Source organism: Leuciscus leuciscus (assembly GCF_965113295.1).
Source record: "Leuciscus leuciscus genome assembly, contig: HAP1_SCAFFOLD_152, whole genome shotgun sequence".
Classification (NCBI taxonomy): Eukaryota; Metazoa; Chordata; class Actinopteri; order Cypriniformes; family Leuciscidae; genus Leuciscus; species Leuciscus leuciscus.
In genome coordinates this window covers 101,002-127,327 of record NW_028118515.1, presented here as the reverse complement: position 1 = coordinate 127,327, position 26,326 = coordinate 101,002, and the positions used below count along the sequence as shown (strand labels likewise).

The 26,326-nt window shown below is 39.0% G+C and overlaps 3 long non-coding RNA genes across 5 annotated transcripts in view; 1 reads left to right on the top strand and 2 right to left on the bottom strand.

The window, feature by feature from the left end:
- Positions 1 to 437: 437 nt before the first annotated feature.
- On the top strand, positions 438 to 3,213 carry LOC309491365. 2 transcript variants are annotated; one of them, XR_014203059.1, is made up of 4 exons: positions 438 to 718; positions 2,072 to 2,137; positions 2,228 to 2,281; positions 2,516 to 3,213. It is a non-coding gene; the product is annotated as an uncharacterized lncRNA (long non-coding RNA). The 2 variants fall into 2 exon arrangements; XR_014203060.1 differs by having other exon boundaries at positions 438 to 2,064; positions 2,126 to 2,281.
- Positions 3,214 to 13,418: 10,205 nt separating this feature from the next.
- LOC309491361 lies at positions 13,419 to 15,088 on the bottom strand. The gene is made up of 4 exons (XR_014203055.1): positions 14,764 to 15,088; positions 14,457 to 14,621; positions 14,238 to 14,295; positions 13,419 to 14,145 (listed from the first exon to the last, which is right to left on the bottom strand). It is a non-coding gene; the product is annotated as an uncharacterized lncRNA (long non-coding RNA).
- Positions 15,089 to 16,829: 1,741 nt separating this feature from the next.
- Positions 16,830 to 26,326, bottom strand: part of LOC309491363 — a 105,537-nt gene continuing 96,040 nt past the window's right edge. The window contains exons 2-7 of one of the 2 annotated variants that reach the window (XR_014203057.1): positions 18,515 to 18,605; positions 17,994 to 18,042; positions 17,805 to 17,889; positions 17,624 to 17,705; positions 17,496 to 17,529; positions 16,830 to 17,412 (exon numbers count right to left, since the gene is read on the bottom strand). This is a non-coding gene — a long non-coding RNA (uncharacterized lncRNA). Of the gene's footprint in view, positions 17,530 to 17,623; positions 17,706 to 17,804; positions 17,890 to 17,993; positions 18,043 to 18,514; positions 18,606 to 26,326 lie in introns of both variants that reach the window. The other variant, XR_014203056.1, reaches the window with a different exon arrangement.

The following is a 26,326-nucleotide window of genomic DNA, read 5'->3' as shown; positions in this document are numbered from 1 at the left end:
ACAGGCTTTCAATACGGAGAGACGCTGTTTAGTTTCGGTTTATTGGTTGCTGAAAATGTACTCGTTTTTGTGCATGCTGACCACATCGTGACACTTATTTATACAGCAACAAATAAATCTAAATAAATTAATAAATGCGGTAAAACCGCATATCGCGCTATTGAGCCACTCAAAATTACCGCAAGGGAAAATCCTTCACTGCGCCCTAGACTGAACAGATTTTTGATTTTTGCTACCGTTCCCGATATATTTTTCTCCAAATTTGACCTGTATTTGTTGCCTTATGGTAGTTAGCTTAGCATGCTAATTGGTTAGCATGAACCATGAACCATTCCATGTGTTGTGGCCTTAAGTGGTGGAAAAGTTACTTCTGTTCCAGACATGGTGCCTATATGTGAACGAAGTCGATAAATACAACATTATTAATGGAGGTTGGGTGTTCGTAAAAACAACAATTAAAAAATCTTCAAACTGAACTTCAAACTTGAAGAACTTAAAAATGAGTTTTAAATTCATGAGATTTGTATTTATGTAATGTGTTAATTCTACATGTTTATTTATGTAAATGCTGCGTGACTGACGTGTTTTATGAGCGTGCGGGTTGAACATTTGTAGCTTTCAAACCCTGGAGCGGCGCAGAGTTGCCATGGAAACGGCGCCGCAACAAAACTGATATCAGCAAAGCTCCCTCTCTTGCTGTTGTTTTCACTGCTTTCAGGTGAGTTTAGTCTCTAAAATCACACACATAATATACACAACTGTTCCTGACACTTTTCTTACGTGTTATTACATCTGTTGAATATTTAGGCTACTTTGTAGAAATGGTTTAGTGTCTTCGAAAAAGTCCGTTAGCATCTCAACCGTTTTCAGAAGAGAGGCTAACCTAAGCTCTTGTTTACAAAAGTCTGGGCTTATAATCACATCTTTGTGTAAGATAAGAGGTTATGATAGCTTTGTAAAGGTTTTGCTGGCAGTTGAATGTGTGATTGGAAGGTGACTAATTTATTTAACAAACTGATATTTAACATAAATGTAGCAGCTATGTGCTGTTAATCGATGACGTCACTTACACTGAGCTAAAATTGTCTGAAACTAGTTTAGATGCGTTTTGATCTTCCACGGTAAAGACATATTGATACATGTTATGTTATTTTAGCAGCGACAAAATAAGGGGAAGCTCTATGATTTCAACATTTCTTAAGGAAGTTGCTGACAGAGAAGTGGGAAACACAGCTGAACTGAGGAAGCTAGTTATTAAATAACTTCATATCCATTTTCCCCCACCATATTTTTACCTATATTACTGACTCATTTATTTGATAAAAAATACAGTAAAACAATAATATTGTGAAATAATATTAACATTTAAAATAACATATGTGAATATATTGTAAAATGCAATTTATTCCTGTGATGCAAAGCTGAATTTTCAGCATCATTACTCCAGTGTCACATGATCCTTCAGAAATCATTCTAATATGATGATTTGATGCTCAATACATTTTTCTGATTATTAGATTAGATTAGATTCAACTTTATTGTCATTACACAAGTACAGGTACAAGGCAACGAAATGCAGTGAAATTATTATCTAATATGTTGAAAACAGTTATGCTGCTTCATGTTTTTGTGTACACAATTCAAACGTTAGGGGTCAGTAAGATTTTGGAAAACAATAATAGCAAGAATGGATTAAATTGATCAAAAGTGACAGTAAAGACTTTTATAATGTTATAAGATTTAACTTTCAAACTTTTCTTTGAACTTTATATTGATCAAAGAATCCTGAAAAGGGCATCATGGTTTATACAAAAATCTTAAGCAGCTCAACTGTTTTCAACACTGATAATAATCATAAATGTTTCTTGATCATCAAATCATCATAGTGATTTCTGAAGGATCATGTGACACTGAAGACTGGAGTAATGATGCTGAAAATTCAGCTTTGATAACAGGAATAAATTACATTTTATAATACATTAAAATAGAAAACAGCTATTTTACATTTTAATGATAGTCACAATATTACTGTTTTTACTGTATTTTCGAAAAACTGCACTATATGTTTTAGCTACCTGAAGAAGGACAATGAGGTGACAGTGCAGCTCGGGATAAGGAAGAGGAGGAGGAGGAATACGTAAGTTAGACAATTTTCTTATTCCTTTCTAACAAAAAACTATAAACCTGACTACAATAGTATGGTACATTTATTTTTATTTTTTTTCAGCAATATATAGAGAGAGACCATCCTCCTCTCCTTACCTCAGAAGACCCTGCTGGGGTAAGAAAGAGACTCTTCCTCTTCTCCCACAGCTCTCCATCTCCTTCAGCCTCCTCAACTCTGTCTGAAAGAGCGGTTTCCAAGTCATCATGCTCATTTTCTTGAACAAAAAACTCTTTATGTATATTTTGGTGGGCGAAATAATACAGGAGAAATGCTAGAAATCTATATTGTTCCTTTGACACATCTTTAATGATATTTGTATTTTATTTGTTAGCTTCAGAGAAGCTCAAGGACTATAGATCTTTGGTAATTGTCGCATTGTTCAGGTTTAGCTACTGGTAGTGAAGCAATGAAGCACATCACCACCAGACATTTGCAGGAGCCTCATAGGACACTAGAGGAAACAATTGAACCTATTTCTGCAAATAAAATTAATAAAGAAAATGCTGAATCTTTTCATTTCTTTTTTTTTTTAAGGTCCTTATTGTTTATCCGCCAAATTATAGAGAGTAGTATCAATAAGAATATCAAACACTTTTTTTCAGTAAAAAGAATAAAACATTTTAATAGTTGGTTACAGTATTCATTGATTATGTTTTTTGATTAATTAATTGATGTTACATTTCTGTAATCATTACTTGTTAACATGGTTAAAAAATCGTTAATGTTCAAAATGTATTGGCTTAGTTTGTACAAAGAAACACTGAATAAATGCTGATTAATAAATTAATGCAGTGTGGTTTTGGGCCATTTTCTATTTAGAATTTAATACAAGTTTGTATTGGTTTCCATTACATATCTGTATTGATCCCTAAATGTATTAACAGAAAACAATACACAATTCCCTATTAGAATTTATAAGGTTTTACAGCAGAAAATGAAATGTTTGAGTTTATCAGTTCTATGTTGATTTCAATGTTATGGATCAAGCACATCTTAATTCCCAGGACTAAAGGTGAGAAGTATATTAAAAATAAATGCGGACGTGGTATTTTGGTCGTTAGGAAGTACCTGCCACGTTACAGCGACGTACCACTATTTGATTTGATTTGATTTGATTCAACTTTATTGTCATTACACAAGTACAGGTACAAGGCAACGAAATGCAATTTAGGACCGACCTGAAGTTATTAAGAGATACAGCATAACATGAGGAGAGTTGAGGAGAAAAAAAAGGCAACCCCCAGACTATGTTCCAATAGGGAGTACAGTTTGGGGACAGTAAAACACCTCAGCACATTTGCACATAATCAGTACATAACATGAACACACAAGACTTGCAACAGGGGAGGGGACAGGGGGGTTGGAGGTAACCCAGCACAGGCAAGCAGCCATCCGGTCCTGCAGCCATTTCGGCGCTGGTCACAGACCCGCCTGTCAGACTGGTGGTAAAAAGCGTCGAAGGCGTGGGATGGGGGCTGGGGGTTGGTGATTGCATATCTGTATCTATGTAAGAGTTTCTGTATGTGTGGGCCTGAAGAGTCGCTACGGCTGGCATCCCAATCTAGGTGCCTCAGTCCGCAGGGTGTCATAGCGAAACACAGCAGTTGCCATGGAGACAACCTTGATCAGGTCCCAGACAGAGTCAACAATCAGCAGGTGTCAGTGTGGAGTCGGGGAAGGAACGCAAGAGCGTCTCTTTGCAGTGCTCTCTCCAGAGGGGGTTGTTGTTCCAGCAGCGGCCTCGGCCAAGGCCAGTGCTGATAGAGTGGGGCCGAAAGCAGATAAGATTGTGGTTGTTTGGTCTGGGGACGAGTAGCCGCATTCCAATTTACACAGCTCCTGGTCCGTTTGGGTCTCCGAAACGATCCATTTGCCTTTGCAAAGCTGTGAGCTTCTCCATGATGTTACCCATATTGTGGTTCATAGTCACAGTCTGAGTGCCGACAGCTCTGCCCACTGCTTCAATCATAACGGGCAGCCTTGTGGGGCTTTGGACAGCTGTCACCGTCTTCTTAATTCCTCGATAAACCAGGGCAGTGCCTAATCCAAACAGCAGAAAACCTGTTATCATGGTTCCGAATAGGTAGATATCTTCAACGTCCTCCACGGAAAGAGCCGCCAGACACACGACCCGCCACTTCCCCCACGCGTCCATCGTGTAGCCAGCTGCGAACGTTCCGGCAGGGCAGTCAGGTTCCCCCGAACCCAAGCTTCTCGTCGAGACCATGACTAATATGGTCCTTTGATGTTACGTCCTCGCAACGTGCCAGTTTGGTCATAAAGACGTACTCATCACGTTCTTGCGACGTACCACTATAACGTCGCCACGACGATTATGGGAATCACAAAGTTACGTCACTGGAACGTTATGTGGTACGTCGCTACGACGAATATGGCCCGGTCCGGTTACGTCTTCACAACGTAACTGTGTTAGCTGGGTATGTTCTAAAGATTTTTTTTTTTTTTTTTAAACAAATGCATGATTGGTGGTTTATTTAGAATTACCATTTCTTACCATTTAAAAATATGTTAATTTCAAAGTACAATAGGAGAATCTAATAATATGAACAATATTCAACTAATTTATAAAATAGATTGTGACACCCAGCATCGATCGGAAACTACGTAATTTCCTATGAAAATGTACTATACCAAAACCAGTCTTTTGATTCCACCAACGAACGGAAGAAGTAAGTACTCAGATTTCCTGCATTTATATAACGAACAAAATCCAAGACAACTTGTTTTAACTACTGCAGTTGTTAAAGAGAGAAGCGTATATACGCTGATTTCACGCAGCCGTTATTTTGAAATCGAGGCTCCGGTGGGAAGAAAACCGGAAGTGTCGCCTTTAATCACAGGAGAGTCGTGAATGCGATGGCGTATTGTTGTGTTTAATGATGTTGTGTCAATTCTAAAAATGTACATACATTTCTTTCATACTTTAGACTATATACAGTGAAATTCATTTATAAATGAAATATATATTTTTATATATAATTCAGAATGTAAAAAAAGAAGCAGGAATGAACTATATACATATCCTATATTGAATATTAACATCCAATAGTGTAAATCGCGGCAGCAGCTTCAGGTTGGTAATCCAAGACATAGTTGCCCAGCTAACAATGACCTGGCGGTCCACCAGCGTTTTTTGGGCGGCACGAAGTCAGCGGTTTGACACGGTCGGACCTCCGGCGGCACACCATCGGCAAAACCGACCAATCTGAAAACCCCGTCGGTCTGCCAGCGTTTTTTGGGTGGCACGCCACCAGCGGTTTTCCGTGGCTGGGCCACCGTCGGCACACCAGTGGCAAGCCGAGTCGGTCCACGTGTTTCTGAGCGCTTACAGGACGTCTTTAATTTATAAATGTATATATATATATATATATATATATATATATATATATATATATATATATATATATATATATATTTATTTATTTATTTATTTATTTATTTATTTATTTAACAGTTAAAAAGAATCTGAAAGCACAGAATAAAAAAATGGTGAAACTGACCTAATAGCTGCAGCAATATCAAAAGCAAAATGTTGGTGATATAAAAAATATTGCCTATGAGCATTTTTAGCACGCGTTCAAATGAAATATGGGGCTTGAGTGTTCGTAAAAACAACAACAAAAATATTTAAATTATTTTTAAAAAGCCACAATTGTCCCACTATCACGAGCAGTAGTGGTAATTGCACCTATGCATGGGTCATATAACTTCAAAATGAGTTTTAAATTCATAATTTTATGAAGAGATTTTTATTCAAGTAAGGTTCTTATTCTAGATGTTTATGTTTGTAAATGCTGTGTGTGTGACTGTGACGCGTTTTAATGTGCGTGCGCGTGAACACTCGAGCCGGGTTCAAACACTGGAGTGGAGATGAGTTGCCAAGGAAACGGCGCGGGTCCGCACCGCACTACTGCAACTGTCAGCAAAACTCCGTCTCTCGCTGTTGTTTTCACTGCTTTCAGGTGAGTTTAGCCTCTAAAATCACACAAATAATACACACAACTGTTCTTGACACTTATCTTACTTGTAATTGACACGCTTCTGTTGAATATTTACTTCATAGAAATGGTTTAGTGTCTTCGAAAAAGTCCGTTAGCATCTCAACCGTTTTCAGAAGAGGTAGGCTAACTATAGCTTGAGCTTTTGTTTATGAAAGTTTGGGCCTTTAATCACATCTTATGTGTAGATGAGAGGTTTTGATAGTTTTGTAAAGATTTTGCTTGGACGTAAGCTAATTTAACGTAAACATACTGTTAATCGGTGACGTCACTTACATGGAGTACTTAAAAATTGCTGAAACTAGCTCAACGGTTAACAAATATTGATAAAAATTGTTCTGTGATTTCAGCAGCAACACAAATAATCCCTCTACAACAGAGGAAAGCTCCACAATGTCGACATTTTTGAAGAAAGCTGCTGCCAGAGAAGTGGGAAACACAGGTGAGGTGAGGAAGCTCATTAAATAACAGAGAAGATTTTCTTTTTCCCGAAAATATTAGTTAATGTTATCTCATTGGTTTTTTTGTCAACTTGTTCTCTTTCAATTAGGACTGGTTTTATATTTCTATTTCCATCTGATTAATCGTGGGCCTCATTTAACTGAGAGTAGGCATTTATGAATAATTTTGGAAATATTAAATAAAATATGAAAAACATTGCACTGTTGATCAAACTAGTCTACTTTAATGTTTCAAAAGGAAGTTTGATTTGTTTTGTGTTTATCAATGTCAGATGGATAAATGAATATTAGATGCAGTTCAGGGTAGGATCAAGTTTCTCTCTGTGAAAAAGAATGTGTGTAATATTCAAAATAGTTTCTGTGTTTTAATGTGTGTGTGTGTGTGTGTGTGTGTGTGTGTGTGTGTGTGTGTGTGTGTGTGTGTGTTTGGGTAGCGTGTGTATGCATGTATCCACACATGCTCAGGTCCAAGGGCTCGATGTTTGCAAGCACACATGCACATATGTGTACATGAACATAATGAACATGTTCATATTTTACTTAATATTTTCAAAATTATTCATAAATGCCTACTCTCAGAAAAATTAGGCCCACGATTAATCAGATGCAAATAGAGATATAAAAACAGTCGTAACTGAAAGAAAACAAGTTGACAAAAATATTGAATCCAGAATTGGGTGATAATATAGCATAACAAGTGATTTATAAGCTATTTTTTGTAGACCAGTTATTTTTGACCGGGAACACCACAAGTGTTATAGGGTTTTGAACACAACACAATGAAAAAGTAAACCTAAAAACATAAATTTTGTTATCCTAATTAAGAAATCATTGTCTGTTCTTTCTCTTTTCTGCATTTCACTTCTGTTGTAGCTTCTGTCCTTTTAATAAACCTGTCATTGTATAATAATATTGTTGGCTCTGTGGCAAATGGTTAGTTGTGTTCCTAGATCCTTCCATGCAGATGTCCTGCACCATTGCAGAGTTGAGCTGATCATCATCTCTGAGGCGCTATCACCCATATGACTAGTAAGTAAGACCAAGCCAAAGACAAATTTCCACTTGTGGACAATAAAGGAACTAAACTAAAACTTCAAACATACTCTAATGTTGTTGGTAAAAAAAAAATGTTTTGAAAGAAGTCTCTTATGCTCACCAAGACTGCATTTATTTAATAAAAAATACAGTAAAAACAATAATATTGTGAAATAATATTCAAACATTTAAATAACTGTTTTCTATGGAAAATGAATTGATGAAACGTTTATGATTATTATCAGTTTTGAAATCAGTTGTGCTGCTTCACATTTTTGTGTTTTTCAGGATTATTTGATGAATAGAAAGGGAAAAAAAGCATTTTTTAAAAAAAATCTTTACTCTCTCTCTCTTGGTCAATTTAATGCATCCTTGCTGAATAAAAATATTTATTTTCTATTCTTATAAAAATAATCATTCTATTGAACCCAAACTTTTGAATAGTAGTGTAAACTACCATTTATATATGTTGGGTCTATATTTAACAATCCTGGAGAGAGAAAAAAGAAAGTGGATTAAAATGTTACACTGGTTTACAAAAAAAATATTAATCAGCACAACTGTTTTCAACATTACAAATACTCAGAAATGTTTAGGACGTTTGCATTGTGAGAATGTATAGTATTCAAATATAAAAATGCTGACTCGTTAGGTCATGTTTTCTCATTAAAATCTGACGATTTCCTGTTAATTCAATAGAATGTAAGGGAATAACTCTAGAATATCCTTCCTGATATGTTTGGGGCCCAGAAACATGATCCTAATTTAAATCTAGATTAAAGACACATCTCTGTAGCCAAGCATTCAATTTACACATCTCATAATCTTGCACTACAGTTATATGTGATGAAATAATAAAAAGTGCACATGATCATCTTTTGCCTAAAATAATATGACAGCAGCAATGCTAATCTTTCTCCTGTTGCTTCCCTGTTTCTATCTCAGGATGCTCAGCAAGTTCACTAGAGATTACAGCAGCTCTAGTGTGGATCCAGCCTCACTCGTGAAGACTTCAAATGACACCAAGACTCAAAAAGACTTCAGATGATGGCAACTATAGATGGACACAAAACTGCCAGATATTATCCTTACATTGCATTGGCCCAGTTTCACACACAGGGCTTAGATTAAGCCAGGATTAGGCCTTAGTTAAATTAGGATATTTAAGTAGCTTTTTTAAATGTACTTCAGAAAAAAAGAAGGAAAAAAAAACATTACTGGTGTGCATATTGAGACAAAACAATGGCCCTGAAATATTTTAAGATATGTCAGTGCAAGTTGCTTCCAGTTAAGACAGTTCAAAAATGCATTTTAGTCAGGGACTATCTTAAGCCTTTTCTGTGGAACCGGGGAAGGGAAGGGAAGGTTTGCATGACAGTTTTGCTGACAAATAAACAGGAATATCTCAGTACACGTAACTAAGAGAAAGAGTAAACATTGTTCTAACATATTACCAACATTGTAAGAATAGCGGGTTAAAAATCTGCAACCCTTTGAAGGATAGCAATTAGGACTTTAAACTCATGACTTGGATTATCTTATGGACATTACTTTGTTGCCAGAAGATGCTCTCCAGTGAATAGCAGTCGCCTCTGGCTGATTAAAGGATATTTCGCGATTGTATAACCTTGAACATGCATTTTTTGTAAAGCTGCTATGAAACAATTTGTATTGTGAAAAGCACTATATGGTTTTACTATGGTACAACTGTACCAACCATGTTATTTATTTATTTATTTATTTTTCAAACCATGGTTCAACTAGTAATATTGCTGTAATAATTGCTGTAAAATTATGGTAATCATGACTATAAACGTATGTTTTTAAACCTTGGTTGTTGTGAAAGCATGGTTCATTTTGTTAGCAACTATGGTTTTACTGCAAATGCTGTGGTAAAACCATGGTTAATTTTCATAAGGGTACAACTTATCCTATAATGTCCTTGACAAATAGTCACATTGGATAAAAGAATCTGATAAATGTAATGCAAATGTATCCATTTCATCTGTTCACTGAAAATTAATTTAATAAAAATTAATTTGCAACTGCTATTGAAACTGGTGTACATTGCTTTTTTTATCCATTATAGTGAATTTTGGTTAGCATGAGTAACTGATTATAAACCGTGGACCGACCGTGGTCCGCCAGAAAACACTTATTATAAACCAGCGGCACGATAGCGGACCACCGTCGGGAAAGCGGCGGCTGCCGCTGGAGGTCCGCTAGAATAACGATGAGCAAAACGCCAGTGATCCGCCGGCGGCGTCCGCCGGTGGGCCGCCAACTTTGCCACCGGTGGTCCGCCACTGGCCCGCTGGACTCATGTTAGCTGGGTGTTTATCTTTAATTCCGGGGTTCTTCCCAGCTAGAAATGTTACGTTCCCAGGACGTTCTCAGAACGTCCCCACTGGTGTCAAGGACGTCGCCTAGTAACGTTCCGGGAACGTTCGGAGACGGTCATGATGTGGAGTTCTTTAAAGGGTCGGAGGACGTTATTATGCGGACCTTCACGGAACATTCGGGACGTTCTCGGGACGTTTAGGGGACCATGTTTTATTTGGAAATGTAATGTTTCCAGGACGTTCTCAGAACGTCCCCACTGGTGTCAAAGACGTCGCCTAGTAACGTTCCGGGAACGTTCGGAGACGGTCATGATGTGGAGTTCTTTAAAGGGTCGGAGGACGTTATTATGCGGACCTTCACGGAACATTCGTGACGTTATCAGAACGTTTAGGGGACCATGTTTTATTTGGAAATGTGATGTTCCCAGAACGTTCTCAGAACGTCCCCACTGGTGTCAAGGACCTGTAGGGACCTATAGGGAACCAAACTAGAATACACTTGTTCTTGCAGAACCTTAATCAGGAATAAGCATGCACGTTTAACACATTCAAAGATAAAACACAAAGCAGGGATCCATCATTTATTTATTTATTTTGTGTGAACAAAAACAGATTATAAATAAATTATATATTATATATAATTATATATATATATATATTTATTATTTTAATATATATATATAAATTAATATGGTCATGCATAGGAGGCATATAGGCCAGTAGGTTACAGTCCAGCTTTCGTTTGGTTCTGTCTTGACCATCACCCCAAAATGGACTCAGGAGCTGAAATTAGAAGAATACACACCACAAAGGGATATAACTCCAGACACTGTATTCAATCTTAAATGCATAAATAATAGTGGTAATAAATCGCGCGTATTCTGTGTATAGTGAGCAGTGGTGCTGAGCACATTCATACAAGAAGTGACGACACCCAACATCACTTAGAGCACCTTTAAAAGTATAACATTTAAAGTCCCTTAAATTAACGAAATGACTTGAAAAAAAGATTTGTTCATTTTGATGAACGAGAACAAACAAGAGAGTCAGTAAAATTATCCGGACTTCCCATCACTAAGACTAAGCTGCACAGGTTGTTGCTGGGATCCTCTTCCACTCCTCCATAATGACATCACAGATCTGCTGGCTGTTAGACACATGGCGCTTCTCCACCTTCTGCTTCTGGAAGAACAGTGTTATAAGTGAACTGTTATGTGAACAGTGAACAGAAGAACTGTGACTTCCTTCACAGTTGCTCATTAGGGTTCAGATTTGGAGAGATACTGGCCACTCCATCACCTACACCTTTATCAAGGCAGTTGTCATCTTGGCGGTGTGTTTGGTGTCGTTATCATGCCGTTAATACCAATACTGTATGTTTGACATTAGTTGAAAGTTTTACTTACAAGTCATAGAGTTCACAGCGCCATAGAGATGTTGATCTGCTCCAACTCTGCTATTGTGCAGGCCATCAGCATGGAAGGATCTAGGAACACAACAAACCGCTTGCCAGGTTTATTTAAAGGCAAGGAAAATAGAAAGAATAACATACAGAAAATAATTTCTTAAATTAGTATAACAGAATTTATGTTTTTAGGTTTACTTATTCATATTGCTCCAACAGTGTCACTTACGTTTGGATGTTAAAACCTTCTTAAAATAAATTAAACAAATACAATAAATAAGAAAACAGATGCATGGTGATATAAAGTTAGGTGAAAAACATTGTGAGAAAATGGATTTAAAGTTATTTAATGGGCTTTCTCAGTTTACCTGTGTCTTTCTCTGGCAGCAGCTTGTTATTTTGTTGCTGCTGAAATCACAGATCATTTGTTTATCAATATTTGTTTACCATTGAGCTAGTTTCAGCCAATTTTAGCGCTCCATGTAAGTGACGTCACCGATTAACAGCACATATGTTTCTGTTAAATAATACATACGTTTATGTTAAATAAATGAGCTCCCTTCCAAGCAAAACCCTTAACAAAACTATTAAAAACATCTAATCTACATATAAGATGTGATTAAAACCCCAAACTTTCATAAACAAAAGCTCAAGCCAGTTAGCCTACGTTACCTTTTCTGAAAACGGTTGAGATGCTAACGGATTTTTTTTTCGAAGACAATAAAGCATTTCTATAAGTAAAAATTCAACAGAAGCGTGTCAATTACAAATAAGATAAATGTCAAGCACACTTGTGTGTATTATTGTGTGATTTAAGAAACTAAACTCACCTGAAAGCAATAAAAACACCACGAGAGAGGGTTTAGCTGCTCGTCAGTTGCAGTGGTGGCCCGCCGTTTCCATGGCGACTCTACGCCGCTCCAGTGTTTGAAAAAGCATCTCGGACGTTCACGAGCACGCGCATTAAAACACGTCAAAGTCACGCACGCAGCATTTACAAACATAAACATCTAGAATTAGAACATTACATAAATACAATTCGTATAAAAAAAATATTTAAAAAAATATATTATTATTAAAAAAAATTGAATTATTTAATTGGAAGGGTAATTATAACAACATAAATTGATTTTGCACTAAATCCTAATTGTAATCGTATTGCCCATATAAAAGAGTTGTTTTTAATTTTCTATACTGATACTGCCTCGTTCAAACTCCTTTTTTGGTTCTGTTAACGTCCCGAATGTCCTCTTTGTAACGTTGTTGTGTGACCATAATAACCAATATCGAACGTCCCCCTAAAGCAATAAAGGGAATGTTATTATATGACCAACAGAGGACCATGCGAGAACGTTCTGTTAACGTCCCGAATGTCCTCTTTGTAACGTTGTTGTGTGACCATATAATAACCAATATGGAACGTTCCCCTAAAGTCACATTGGGAACGTTATTATATGACCAACAGAGGACGTCCCGAATGTCCTCTTTGTAACGTTTGTTATGTGACCATAAAATACCCCAAATAGAACGCCCCCCTAAAGTCATATAAGGAACCTTGAACTGCAGCACTTTCATAACCAAAAGATGTTCTGTAAAGGTTCGGAACTTTCGTTACCTTTAGACAACTTTTAGGGAACGTTCCACAAGGTCGCGAGAACGTCCCCTCCTACGTGGGTTCCCACTGGCCCAGATAGCAATGAGTCGGCGGACCACCGTCGGCGCTCCGGCGGCAGTAGAAGCGGCAGAATGGCGACATCGCAAACACGTTGGACGGCGCACCGCCGGCGGCTGCCGCTTTTACCGCCTTCGTTCCGCGGCCCGCTGGAGGCAAGCGCTATTTTCGAGCGATCTGCCGCCGCTTATTCTGGCTATATATATATATATATATATATATATATATATATATATATATATATATATAATATTTAATATTTAATATTTATAGCATGCAGTTTATCAAGAATAATGATTGCTCAAACCAGACAAATATCCATTTGGCATTTTTATTCCACATTTCAAAGTACATTAACTGTCATTTAAACAAGGTGTCAGATCACTGAAACATAACAGAAAAATAAATAAATCAATATACTAACATGCAGGTTTCTTATTAAATTTTGGTAAAAAAAACAAACAAACAAACAAAAAACAGCCTTACAAGCAAATTACAACTCTTACAATAATTGTTCATATAAAGAGGACCGCTCTAGGGTGAAAAAAATCACCTGTAAACATTATGACAAGTAAAGAGAATACTTGATACGAAATAATGTGCAGGATACCAAATAAATCAAAGTATGACATCACATTTACAAGCCATTTCTAACAATAGGATAAGTGGTAGAAATTTATAGTAAAGCTCTGGAGTAGAATAGACCATTATAGCTGCAATGCTGACCTGTGGCACAAGGACTTACAAGCATTATTTGAAAAAAGAAAAAAAAAGAAAGTAATTTCCACAGTTAGTGAGTATAGTGTGACACTTCTGACTTCTTTAGGGGTCTTGATGTTACTGACTGCAAGATAAAGAAAGGATTCCAGTTGTCAGTGATTCTGGGGTGTCAGTAGTCAGCCTAAGTGGTCGGCTGTGGGTCCCTCTCAGCTGTGCGGTGCCTTTTTCTGCCTTCACGGTCAGATGCTCCTTTCAGGTAACGCGAAACATTAACCTAGACCGCTTCATCAGTGGCATCCTGGGTTGCCAGGTTCTTCCGGATGGCTAATTTAGAAAATACAGATCTGTCATTTCATTTGAATCGCATGAGGCCATACACATCTACTTAAATATAATTAAAAAAATATCCAACTTACTTTGAACAATGGTCTAAAGGAACATGTCTCTAAAACATGCTTTATCCCCTACACCAAGCTGAAAATCCAAAAAATTGTTACAAATTACATCTCTCTGAAGCTTCTCATAAATAAATAAAAAATGTGAAAGGCTAAGGATTCAGACTGTAATATATGCAGAATACAATCTTAAATTTTACTTTTTAGATTACTCTATGGCGTTATAATCAGCAAACTTACAAATTGTTCCTGGAGCTTTTTATCCTGCTTCAAACTGTTGTCAAGACACGGCAAATCTTCCTGGGTGTGTAGGGGGAGTAACAGATCCCCTGACAGGGATAACTCCAACAGACACAACATCGCCAAACTCTGCAAGACGTCACAGCATAAGGGTCTGATCTGCACCTACAGGGTTTCCCAGAATAAAATAGTCAGTCCTGGTCCCTCAACTACTAAACTATGACATTTATATCTAGGTCTACTACATGTACAGGTAGCCCCAGTGGGAATTAAACCAACAACCACAGGTGCTGTTTGCAAGTTGTACCTGATTGCCCAGTGCAAGCAAACGTCTTCAACATTGTTTGTTGAACTTGCTTCACCTGGGGCTCGTTCTTCGTACGTCGCTTATTACATCCGAGATCAAATGACACATCCAAGATGATATCATCGTGCTAATCATGATCTGGCTAACTCGGTTCTTCGAACACACTTGCCGGATAGGATTAGTATCGCTGGATTGAGTTATCTGAGATAATTGCGCGTTCATGCGCTGGGTTAAAAGGGGATATGTATCGATAGTAGAAACATTGATCAGCAACGCTGCTATTGGCTGTTCAGCGTGGCCAAAGAGCGCGCTCAGTTTTTCTCCTCAGCAGTTAATTCGGAATTTTAATGTTTAACCAAAATGCCAGGGAACACCTCAAAGTCTGCAAAAGCCAGGAGAGAGGGCTGGCAAAAAGTAGCAGACAATTTAAATCCGTAAGAAGTGGCCACGTTAGATGTTTTTATCACTTAATAGCCTATATTTTTGTATTTTAATAGTTGCATAATTACTTTGTTCATTGTAATGTCAGAGTCACCACAGTAGAACATGGGAACAAATAAAAGTGAAGTACAAAAATATACTACATAATGGTAATTTTTAGTTATATTATAGTCTCTTTTATAAAAGGCACTGTTAAATAAATGGTTTTCTGTTTATAAAAGCAATCAAGAAAAAGATCTTAGTAGCCTACACTGTAAAATATTTTTTGCTGCATTAAATTAAGCCCGTATAGTCATTTCAACTGTTAAATCTCGAGTAATGATGAATTGCTTTGACTTGTGAAAGTGAAAACTGATAAACTTAGGTTAATGTAAAAATATTTTGCCCTGAGTTATTGATCATATTTTTCCTGAGTGTAGTTCATTGTAATGACATTGTGTTTTCCTCTTTTGTGCACTTTTACATAATATACCAACACTTGTATCTGTTCCCAAGAAAGTGGTGGCTGAAATATGTGCAGTAAGTGGACATTTTCTAACTTTTCAAAGGAAAGAAAGTATAAGACTTTGTAATGTCCATTTGTTTCCATTGCACTGGACAGTGAATAAACCCTGTCAGATAACTGTCATATGGAGGAACTAGCCTACCTGCAAGTGCATAAATAACTTTACTTCATTTATACTTGTATGCTTTATGGCAGCAATATAAGTTGCAGGATTCCACATCTACAGAAAGGCCTACGGAAGAGTCTGCACAGACAGAGGAGACATAGGCCTACAGGTGGGCAGTGGATAGACAACTTTTCCTTTTTATTTGTTGCATGAGGCATGTGTCTAATATCTCTTGTTGCAGGCATTTGACCACTGGCTTTTCTTTACAAAGAACAATTGAAATAAAACTCAAGGAACTAAGCATATTTGTCTTTTATTAAACATTTAATGAAAAGTGTTTTTTCTCTTTTTTTGGCAATGTTGTGTAATATGGCACATGCAACAATGTCACGGGCCCTGTCAGGTGTGCAACCCTTAGACTTTTCCGACACTGAAATCTTCCCTTTAGTTAGCCAAAGTTCATTTCATTGTGTGCCCTTGTCCTGGCAAGAGCTGCATTGTAACTGGTTTGGGTCAGGGAATGGGGTCATAAAACAATGTCATAATCACCTATGAAGAAATGCAGTTCTGTTAGGATCAGCATAAGTGTATGTAATACAGTGAGCTTGATATTTAATTGTGGAACTTTCCTTACCACTTTCAAATAATGTGCATAAATGTGAATTTCTGAAAATTCTTAAGTCATGCACAGATCCTGGCCATTTTGCTTTCACATTTGTGATATGGAAGATTTTAGTCAACTGCCTTTTTTAATTTGATATAATATTATTAATCTGGAATATTAAGAATCCCAATAGTAACTGGGCTGCACATTTACATTGTGAACCCCCTTTCTGTTCACATAATCCCCTTCATTGAGGCCTTGATGGCAGTCTATGGTAGCCTATAGTCTATGGTACCAATCACGTTAGTGAAGCCTGAGTGACATACTGTAATCGGCATGGTCATGATGGCATGATCTTCATAAAAAATTATGATAGCAAAAAAAAAAAAAAAAAAAAAATGCTTTAAAAAAAACTGCTTTACAACATTGGGTCTTAAGTGGCTTGGAAATGCCACAAAAAAACCTAAAACTGTTTTTTAAACCTAAAAGCGCCAGGTAAACTCCGAATGACACGACAGACAGCACTTTCCATCAAGTTCTCCGCATCTCCAATAGTGTAAAAGGAAAGAGCCACTCGCAAATAATCTTAGGGCAATGCAAACAGTTTGTGCTGTAGTTAAAGCCCGACTCCGACAAGTCGAAAATAAATGTGCGTTTCCAGCAATTTTATAATGTAAACGACAATCTCACGAGTCACGAAAAAAAATATACATCTCAGAAAGTGCACTATCGCGCTGCGCTGGACTTCCCCATGGACTTCCCGTATCAGCTCCGCTTAATAAAGCTGCCATCTAATCCTGTTTACATGAAATAAGCCTGCTCCCGAGCAGGTTCAAGTTTGCGCACCTGTTGCTATGACAGCAAGTCCAGGATGAGCGTCGAAGAACCAAACAATCCAAGATCATGCCAAATCGTCAACAATCAAATCCAGCTGAGTTAGCGACGTACGAAGAACGGGCCCCTGCTCTTGAAGTAAGCCGCTGTCATCCGAAGCTACAAAATGAAAGGCATATGGTAATTTTGGACTTACATCACACACAAAAAAGTACAATTTAAGAAACAGTGCAAGTTCTCACCTGCTCGTGCATTGCTTTCCCTCAGGGCTTGGTTCTACATTTAAAAAATTAAATAAAACAAACAACTAAAGGCACTATTTTCAATACTGTTAAAACACTGGACATTAAGACATAGGGCTAGAATATACCTTCACAGCTCAAAACTTCATGCTTGACACGAGATGCCATTGGAGTACAAGGGCCAACAATAGAGCAATGACTTTCTCCCTCCTATTGATAATCATTGACATGTAAAAATATGTTTGAAGTTATTGCATACATTTAATGAATTGGACTTAAATGTAACACTTAGCACAACGTATTACATACCTCCAGAGTTTTCACCCATATGCTGCCAGGGTAAATTTGAGCATTTTTGAGCATGCCGGGGGAGTAAAGCTTAGTACTTGATGAGCTGGGGGAGCAAACATAACAGCTTTAATTTCAATGCAGAGTATTGCATATTCAGTAATGAAACAATAATTGAACTGTGCAAAGCTAATGGAATGTACAACACACCTCAACACCTTTCATCCAGAAACTGCTGCAGCGAATCCCATCAAGTGTCCTAGTGAAAAATAGATTATGATTAAAGGATTCATCATCTTAAAGTCAGCATGAAATCAAATTTTACATTTGATTTTTATATGTAATATTGTAGTGTTTATGTAAATGATTCATCTGTGCACTTCATTTTTTATTTTTTTATTCATGTACCCTTATATTTTTTTATTCATGTACCCTTATAATCTTTAATCAAATACGTTACCCTTCCCTCCCCCCTCGAAACGACTTCTCTTCTGGTCATGTGCAATGGCGTGAGGGCGTGGCAACTCCCCTCAAACCATTAGTCTGCTATGAGCAGAGATGGAGAGGAGGAGCGCTAGAGTAAAACCCTGCTCCTCTATTCAATATTCCCTTTCACTTGGAAATACATCACAACACTGGAGAAAAGTCGTTTGTAACTTCCGGTTCATGCCAACTTTAAATAGAAGCAATAGTTTCCAAGACAAAAAAACTTCACAAATAACATCACTTACTTGTACTCAAACTCTTGGCGGATTCTGGATTACTGGGGAGAAACCTGGTTCTAAGAAAGAGGAAACAGAAATTTGATGATAATAATAATAACTAGAATGTACATTTCCTGAAGAAAATGTGAAGTGGTGCTTGCAGTGGCAACATTCGCTACGGTGTTATACATGATTGCATACGAGCCAACAACCATGTCTGTACGATGTTGTGGAGCTGAACTATGGCTTCTGTTTGTTGCAATATGGTTGCTAGGTAGCTTTAAACGGTTGCTAAGGTGTGGTTACACAGTTAACCCAACCGTGGTTTCCCAACCGAAACAAACAAGCACACCCCAATGTCTATACTATGTTCTGGTGCTGAGATATAGCTCATTCATGTGTTTGTACGGTTGCTAGGGTACGCCAAATGGTTGCTAAGGTTTGTTTATACAGTTTATGGAGTAATATTTAAAGAGTATTTGCAGGTCTGGGTCAAAAAATGCCCAACTCTGTGTTTTTACAATGTTTTGATGCTGAGATATGGCTTGTAAATGTTGTTCAGTGGTTGCTAGGGGCCTGTAACTGGTTGCTAGGGCGTGGCCATGAAGTTGTTATGTCACTGCTTATTGGCTGCTTGATAGGATGAATCAAAAGAGCCCAACCCCAAGCCTCTATGACCTTCTGAGCCAAAGATATGATTTAGCAAATTTTGTGCCTATGTTAAGTCTATGGGACATTTTTCGGCTAATTTTTCGCCCACCAGACGAACATCGTACACCCGATCGCTTATAAAAGTCATAGCACACCTCTCCTCAATAAACCGGTCGATTTGACACCTCATTCAGGGGTCTGTGACAAACGGTGTGGGGCGAGTTACGCGCCAAAGTTTTGTCTAGGTGAATAGTAATCACAACACTAGAATGTACATTTCCTGAAGAAAATGTGAAGTGGTGCTTGCAGTGGCAAAACTCGCCACTCGGTTGCTAGGGTGTTGTACATGATTGCATACGAGCCAACACCCATGTCTGTACGATGTTGTGGAGCTAAAATATGGCTTCTATATGTTGCAATATGGTTGCTAGGTGGCTCTAAATGGTTGCTAGGGTGTGAATACACAGTTACCATGGTGATATTTACAGACTGTTTTCCAACCTAAACTAATGAGCCAACCCCCATCTCTATACAATATTCTGATGCAGAGATGTAGGTCTTGTAAAATAGTTGCTAGGGTACTCTGTTTGGTTGCTATGGAGTTGCTAGGCAGCTGCCAATGATGAAACTCCAAAGGCTTCTTGTCACTATGAATGATATAAACCAACTCCCATGCCTCTGTGAAATTCAGAATGGATAATATCCCTCTTTGGATTTTGGTTGCTAGGGTACTCTATTTGGTTGCTAGGGAGTGGCTTGGCAGCTGCCAATCATGAAACTCCAAAGGCTGCTTGTCAGTATGAATGATATAATCCAACTCCCATGCCTCTGTGACATACAGAATGGAAGATATCCCATTTTGGATTTTGGTTTCTAGGGTACTCTGTTTGGTTGCTAGGGAGTGGCGTGGCAGCTGCCAATCATGAAACTCCAAAGGCTGCTTGTCAGTATGAATGATATAAACCAACTCCCATGCCTCTGTGACATACAGAATGGAAGATATCCCTCTCTGGATTTTGGTTGCTAGGGTACTCTATTTGGTTGCTAGGGAGTGGCTTGGCAGCTGGCAGTCATGAAACTCCAAAGGCTGCTTGTCAGTATGAATGATATAAACCAACTCCCATGCCTCTGTGACATTCAGAATGGAAGATATCCCTCTTTGGATTTTGGTTGCTAAGGTGCTCGACAATGGTTGCTAGGGATGGGCTAGGAAGTGTTGAGGTGATTCATGATTGGCTGTTTGCTGCCCCGAGTCAAATGAGACCACCCTCATGTTTCTATGACAATTCAGTCCGGAGATATCCCTTTGATCTCTTTCAATGGAAGTCTATGGAACTTGTTGCTAAGGTGCTCTAAATGGTTGCTAGGGCATGGCTTGATAGCTTCACAATGATCCTGAGAGACTGATTGGTCGTCTGAGTAAAATGAGCCCGCCCCCTTGTCTCTATGACACTGTGATCCAGAGCTACGTTCAATACAAAAACCTTATGTAATTTACCATAGTAGGAAAAACACATGCTATGGTGTAGGACGGCCCATTTCATGGGCCGTCCTACACCATAGTAAGTCAATGGGAAACTTTGGGCAGCTCCTGCCCCCCAGGGGTGCAACTTTTACCCCATTGTGAGGTATGTTCTTACAGAGCCTGTCAGCCTCTTCAAATGTGGCAAATCACACGTTTCTGCGAAATCCTCACTCAGAGCTACGAGTCATCAAAGTTCGTCGCAATGTTAAGTCTATGGGATTTTTCGACCGCTTTTTCGCCCCTGGGGCGATCACCGTACCCCCGATCGCTTATAAAAGTCATAGCACACCTCTCCTCAATACGCTGGTCGATTTGACACCTCATTCATGGGTCTGTGACAAACGGTGCGGGACGAGTTACGCGCCAAACTTTTGTGTGGAAGAATAATAATAATAATAATAATAAGTATGGAGAATAACAATAGTGTTGCTTTGAAAAGCACCACTAACTAGAATGTACATTTCCTGAAGAAAATGTGAAGTGGTGCTTGCAGTGGCAAAACTCGCCACTGGGCAGATGCTAACACAATTAACATGTTGTGATACCATGATATACCACGTTTTAGCATTATTTACCACGATTTACCATGTTTCTAAGATGATTTACTACGATTTACCACATTCCAGCATGATTTACTATGATTAACATGTTGTTAAAATGATGCTAACATGATTAGCATGTTGGTAGCATGATGCTAGCATGATTAGCATGTTTCTAGCATGCTTTTAACAAGATGTTAGCATGATTAGCATTTTGCTAGCATGTTTTTAGCTAGATGCTAACATGATTAGCACGTTGCTAACATTATGCTAGCTTGATTAACATGTTGTTAGCATGATGTTAGCTTGAATAACATTTTGTTAGCATTATGCTAGCTTAATTAGCATATTGGTAGCATGATGCTAGCATGATTAGCATGTTGCTAGCATGATGCTAGCTTGATTAGCATGATGTTAGTATGATGCTAGCTTGATTAGCATGTTGGTAGCTTGATGCTAGCATTATTAGCATGTTGCTAGCATATTTTTAACTAGATGCTAACATGATTAGCATGTTTCTAGCATGATGCTAGCTTGATTAGCATGTTGCTAGCATTATGCTAGCTTGATTAGCATGATGTTAGCATGATGCTAGCTTGATTAGCATGTTGGTAGCTTGATGCTAGCATGATTAGCATGTTGCTAGCATGTTTTTAGGTAGATGCTAACATGATTAGCATGTTGCTAACATTATGCTAGCTTGATTAGCATGTTGCTAGCATGATGCTAGCTTGATTAGCATGTTGCTAGCATTATGCTAGCTTGATTAGCATGTTGATAGCATGATGCTAGCTTGATTAGCATGTTGGTAGCATAATGCTAGCATTATTAGCATGTTGTTAGCTTGATTAGCATAATGCTAGCATGATGCTAGCTTGATTAACATGTTGCTAGCATGATGCTAGCATGATTAGTATGTTGCTAGCATGTTTTTAGCAAGATGCTGTTGCCAGGTGGTTGCTAGGGTTTTCTGGGTGGTTGCTATGGTGTTGCTAGGCAGTTGCTAAGGTGTTCTGAGTGGTTGCTAGGCAGTTGCTAGGGTATTCTTGGTAGTTGCTAGGCAGTTGCTAGGGCGTTGCTAGGTGGTTGCTAGGGTGTTATGGGTGGTTGCTATGGTGTTGCTAGGCAGTTGCTATGGTATTCTGGGTGGATGCTAGGGCATTGCTAGGCAGTTGCTAGGTGTTCTGGGTGGTTGCTAGGTGGTTGCTAGAGTTTTTTGGTGGTTACTAGAGCATTTCTAGACGTTGCTAGGGTGTTCAGGGTGGTTGCTAAGGTATTTTTGGTAGTTGCTATGGTGTTACTAGGTGGTTGGTAGTTGTCAAATATGGTTACTATGGAGTTTTTATAGAGTTCTTAAAATCTTTAATAACGAGTTCCTTCAGTACGGCACTCGGCCTGCGGCCTCGTGCCTATGGCCGAATAGGCACAAGCATGGAGCAATATCGCAAGGCTACGAGTGTGATATTGCTTTAAAAAATGTAAAAAAAAAGTTTTTATATTATTTATTGGTTTAGGGTGGTTGCTAGGGAGCTCAGAGTGGTTGCTAGGGTGCTGTAACTGGTTGCTAGGGTGTGGCTATGAAGATTTTAGGCCATTACTTATTGGTTGCTTGATAATATAAATCCTCTGAGGGAGAGAGAGAGGGAGAGAAACGCAGGGGTGTCAGGCCCTTTGGAGTGGTGTGTGTGAAAACGGCAGTTGGGATTCAAATGTTTTTAGAACTCCCCATGTTAAGTCAATGGGACTTTTTTGGCCGCTTTTTCGTCCGCTGTGCGAACATCGTCCACCCGATCGCTTAGAAAAGTCATAGCACACCTCTCCTCAATGAGCCGGTCGATTTGACACCTCACTCAGGGGTCTGTGACAAACGGTGCGGGGCAAGTTACGCGCCAAACTTGTGGCGGAATAATAATAATAACTAGATGCGAAAGTTCGTCGAGACAAACTTTAAGTTGGCTTGAGAAAGTTTGGACCAGAACGTTTTTTGCTAGGCGGTTGCTAGGATGTTATGGGTGGTTGCTATGGTGTTGCTAGGGTATTTTGGGAGGTTGCTAGGGTGTTCTGGGTGGTTGCTAGGTGGTTGCTAGGGTGTCCTGGGTGGTTGCTAGGGTCTTTTGGGTGGTTGCTAGGTGGTTGCTAGGGTCTTTTGGGTGGTTGCTAGGCGGTTGCTAGGGTGTTCTGGGTGGTTGCTAGGGTCTTTTGGGTGGTTGCTAGGGTCTTTTGGGTGGTTGCTAGGTGGTTGCTAGGGTGTTTTGGGTGGTTGCTAGGGTCTTTTGGGTGGTTGCTAGGCGGTTGCTAGGGTCTTTTGGGTGGTTGCTAGGGTGTTTTGGGTGGTTGCTAAGGTATTCTGGGTGGTTGCTAGGCGGTTGCTAGGGTCTTTTGGGTGGTTGCTAGGGTCTTTTGGGTGGTTGCTAGGGTCTTTTGGGTGGTTGCTAGGGTGTTCTGGGTGGTTGCTAGGGTGTTTTGGGTGGTTGCTAGGGTATTCTGGGTGGTTGCTAGGCGGTTGCTAGGGTATTTTGGGTGGTTGCTAGGGTGTTTTGGGTGGTTGCTAGGCGGTTGCTAGGGTGTTCTGGGTGGTTGCTAGGGTGTTTTGGGTGGTTGCTAGGGTATTCTGGGTGGTTGCTAGGCGGTTGCTAGGATCTTTTGGGTGGTTGCTATGTTATTCTGGGTGGTTGCTAGGGTCTTTTGGGTGGTTGCTAGGCGGTTGCTAAGGTGTTCTGGGTGGTTGCTAGGGTGTTTTGGGTGGTTGCTAGGGTATTCTGGGTGGTTGCTAGCCGGTTGCTAGGATATTTTGGGTGGTTGCTAGGGTGTTCTGGGTGGTTACTAGGATGTTTTGTGTGGTTGCTATGGTGTTGCTAGGGTATTTTGGGTGGTTGCTAGGGTGTTTTGGGTGGTTGCTAGGGTGTTCTGGGTGGTTGCTAGGATATTTTGGGTGGTTGCTAGGGTCTTTTGGGTGGTTGCTAGGGTGTTCTGGGTGGTTGCTAGGTGGTTGCTAGGGTGTTCTGGGTGGTTGCTATGGTATTCAGAGCGGTAGATAGATACACACACACACACACACACACACACACACACACACACACTCAGAGTTTATGAGTTTAGAGTTTATAAGTGTATAAATTGATGAGTTTATAAGTGTACAAGTTTTTGAGTTTAGAGTTTATAAGTTTAAATGAGTTTAGAGTTCAGAGTTTATTAATTTATGAGTTTAAGAGTTCATAAGTCAATGAATTCATGAGTTTATTAGTTAATTAGTTATTAAATTTAAGTTAATTAGTTTATAAGTGTATGAGATTAGAGTTTATTAGTTTAAATGAGTTTCATTGGCTAATATATATAGAATGGCAGTTTGAATTCGTTTTCAAGGGATTTAGATTTGAATTTTTGTCGGTTGGTGAGTTTGAATTTTTTTAGAATGCCCAATGTTAAGTCAATGGGAGTTTTTCCGAGTTTTGATCGTCATTTGTAGGAAAACCGTAAGTCCGATCAGTCTGAAAAGATATAGCATATAGCTTCAGATCAGTTTGAGTGTCTGAGCCGAGTTTGGAGTATATAGAGTTAAAGCTCTTGGGCGAGTTTGAGTCAACAGTTTTAGTAAGAAGAATAATAATAATAACTAGATGCGAAAGTTCGTCGAGACAAACTTTAAGTTGGCTTGAGAAAGTTTGGACCAGAATGTTTTTTGCTAGGCAGTTGCAAGGATGTTATGGGTGGTCGTTATGGTGTTGCTAGGCGGTTGCTAGGGTATTCTGGGTGGTTGCTATGGTGTTGCTAAGCAGTTGCTAGGGTATTCTGGGTGGTTGCTAGGGTGTTTTGGGTGGTTGCTAGGGTGTTCTGGGTGGTTGCTAGGGTGTTTTGGGTGGTTGCTAGGGTATTCTGGGTGGTTGCTAGGCGGTTGCTAGGCTATTTTGGGTGGTTGCTAGGGTCTTTTGGGTGGTTGCTAGGCGGTTGCTAGGGTGTTCTGGGTGGTTGATAGGGTGTTTTGGGTGGTTGCTAGGGTATTCTGGGTGGTTGCTAGGCGGTTGCTAGGGTCTTTTGGGTGGTTGCTAGGGTCTTTTGGGTGGTTGCTAGGCGGTTGCTAGGGAGTTCTGGGTGGTTGCTAGGGTGTTTTGGGTGGTTGCTAGGCGGTTGCTAGGGTCTTTTGGGTGGTTGCTAGGCGGTTGCTAGGGTGTTCTGGGTGGTTGCTAGGGTGTTTTGGGTGGTTGCTAGGGTATTCTGGGTGGTTGCTAGGGTCTTTTGGGTGGTTGCTAGGGTCTTTTGGGTGGTTGCTAGGGTGTTCTGGGTGGTTGCTAGGTGGTTGCTAGGGTGTTCTGGGTGGTTGCTATGGTATTCAGAGCGGTAGATAGATAGATACACACACACACACACACACACACACACACACTCAGAGTTTAGAGTTTATAAGTGTATAAATTGATAAGTTTATAAGTGTACAAGTTTTTGAGTTTAGAGTTTATAAGTTTAAATGAGTTTAGAGTTCAGAGTTTATTAATTTATGAGTTTAAGAGTTCATAAGTCTATGAATTCATGAGTTTATTAGTTAATTAGTTATTCAATTTAAGTTAATTAGTTTATAAGTGTATGAAATTAGAGTTTATTAGTTTAAATGAGTTTCATTGGCTAATATATATAGAATGGCAGTTTGATTTAGTTTTCAAGGGATTTAGATTTGAATTTTTGTCGGTTGGTGAGTTTGAATTTTTTTAGAATGCCCAATGTTAAGTCAATGGGAGTTTTTCCGAGTTTTGATCGTCATTTGTAGGAAAACCGTAAGTCCGATCAGTCTGAAAAGATATAGCATAAAACTTCAGATCAGTTTGAGTGTCTGAGCCGAGTTTGGAGTATGTAGAGTTAAAGCTCTAGGGCGAGTTTGAGTCAATAGTTTTGTACAGAAGAATAATAATAATAACTAGATGCGAAAGTTCGTCGAGACAAACTTTAAGTTGGCTTGAGAAAGTTTGGACCGTAAAGTTTTTTGATAGGCGGTTGCTAGGATGTTATGGGTGGTCGCTATGGTGTTTCTAGGGTGTTTTGGGCAATTGCTAGGGTGTTCTGGTTGGTTGCTAGGTGGTTGCTAGGGTGTCCTGGGTGGTTGCTAGGGTCTTTTGGGTGGTTGCTAGGGTGTTA